The following is a 2,374-nucleotide window of genomic DNA, read 5'->3' on the forward strand; positions in this document are numbered from 1 at the left end:
GACATACTTCCTGCCTCCGCGAAGCGCCGCCGTCGCCGCCGCGCACCTGGACCGAGGCCCCGCCCCTGGGCGCTGGGTGGCCACCGCGGCCAGCTCTGGCGCTTGGCTGGCCCGGCCTAGTCCGGGTGAGGCCTCGCGTGGAGGCGTACGGAGGCTCTGGGGCTCAGTCTGCTGTTCTGTTGAATGGGCTGGTGGTCCTAGCGGCCTCTAAGCGCCTGGAGAGCGCCTGCCAGGCCTTAAAGCTCCAGCTCCAAGGGCATGTCTCCAGGGAAGCCTTCCCTGACTCCAAAGCCTGTCTGTTTTTCTGTTATATAGAACAATTCTTTGTACCGTCAGCCCTCCGTATTTGCTGATTCCAGATGCAACTGCAGACTTAAAATAAAACCCCACAATAAATATAATACAAATTTTAAAAAGCACAACCCACAGTATAACTACTATTTACATAGCATTTACATTGTATGAGGTATTATAAGTAATCTAGAAATGACTTAAAGTATACTGAAGAATGTGTATAAGTCGACATGCAAATACTACTCCATTTAATATAAGGGACTTGAACATTAGAGGATTTTGGTGTGGGAGTCCCGGACCCCCACATACCAAGGAGGACTATACTTCTTTATCACATTTCTTCTCTTCTTTCTCCTCTTTTAGACTCTGACCTTGAGAACAGGGTCTGGTCTTGTTCTCCTATTTTCCTCAGGCTCAGCACAGGCTCTGGCACATAATAGGTGCTTAACAAATACTTTTCACTGAATAAATGGCCGGGCTCAGGGCCGACCCATGGCTCACTTGGGAGAGTGCGGTGCTGATAACACCAAGGCCACTGGTTCGGAACCCTATATAGGGATGGCCGGTTGGCTCACTGGGTGAGCGTGGTGCTGGCAACACCAAGTCAAGGGTTAAGATCCCCTTACCGGTCATCTTTAAAAAATAATAATAATAAAATAAATAAATAAATAAATGACTGGGCACCAATTTCTTCCTTTAACCTGAGGCAGAACTGGGGGCCTGGGCCTGGGTCTTCTGCCTGCTGGTCAGTTCATCTTGTCTGTTTGGGGAAATCTGCAGGTAAAGACAGGTCTCTCAATTCTGGGGCTATAGGAGGGTGGAGGAGGGGGCCAGGCTGTGCAGCCATGAAAGACATATCCCAATCAGTTGAGGTGGCCAAAACAGGCCACGATCACAAAGGGGCTCTCTGCAAGAGGCAACACCATTGGGTAGCAAGAAGTCAGGGCTCAGACTACCCTGGGTTCCTGCTCCCCTTGATAACAACTTAGTAACCGAACAACAATTGAGCCAATGAGGAGTGACTTTTACGGAGCATCTCAAGGATCCAGACTAAACCCCTTATTTGCATATTATTATTTAATTCTTCCATTAATTTGTGAGGTGGGTCAGGTATTATCATTCCCATTTTACAGATGAGGAAACTGAAGCTTAGAAAGGGGAAACTGATTTGGGGCCTGGCACTTTCCTTTCGGAAGCCTCATCTGTAGAGATAATAGTACCGCTCTCCAACTGGGAGGATTGAGAAAGATAATGGATGCAAAGTGAGATAAAGAATACAGGAAGAGATCACTGGGATGAGTTAGGCAATAGGTGTTCAGTTTCCACCAGAGACCCTTCATGGCAGTCCCTCCCTCCACATCTCCTACCCATTCCCTCCTGGGGCAAGTGGTAGATTGTATTCTCATTTGGAGCTCAGAAAATGAGTCATATCACACACAGTTGAGCATGTGTGTATGCTAAGACCCAGCAAGTCCATTCCTAGGGCACAGCCACAGGAAGCTCTTGCACACACGCATCAGCGGAGAATGTATACAAGGATGTTAGTGGAAACATTGTTCATGATAGCCCCAAACCAAAAACTCCCGAAGTTCATTGACAGGAGATAAAGAAATGTGGCATATTCGTTCAAAGGAATAATTAATTATAAAGCAGTAGAAAAATGAATGAAAAACAGGGCTGGCCCGTGGCTCACTCGGGAGAGTGCGGTGCTGATAACACCAAGGCCACGGGTTCGGATCCTATATAGGGATGGTCAGTTCGCTCACTGGGTGAGCATGGTGCTGACAACACCAAGCCAAGGGTTAAGATCCCCTTACCGGTCATCTTTAAAAAAAAAAAAAAAAGAAAGAAATAGATGGATGGTGGTAATATATTATTGAGTGAAAAAAAGGCAAGTTCCAAAAGATTACATATGAAATGGGATCCTTTTTATACGGTTCAAAAACAACTAGAACTACAACATGTAAGCATAATATTAGGTCGAACCATATGAAATTTCTGTTATTTGGCCTGTTTTGATTTTTTTTTTTTTTTTTTTTTTTTTAAAGATGACCGGTAAGGGGATCTCAACCCTTGGCTT

Source organism: Galeopterus variegatus, unplaced genomic scaffold (genome assembly GCF_000696425.1).
Source record: "Galeopterus variegatus unplaced genomic scaffold, G_variegatus-3.0.2 Scaffold109, whole genome shotgun sequence".
NCBI lineage: Eukaryota > Metazoa > Chordata > Mammalia > Dermoptera > Cynocephalidae > Galeopterus > Galeopterus variegatus.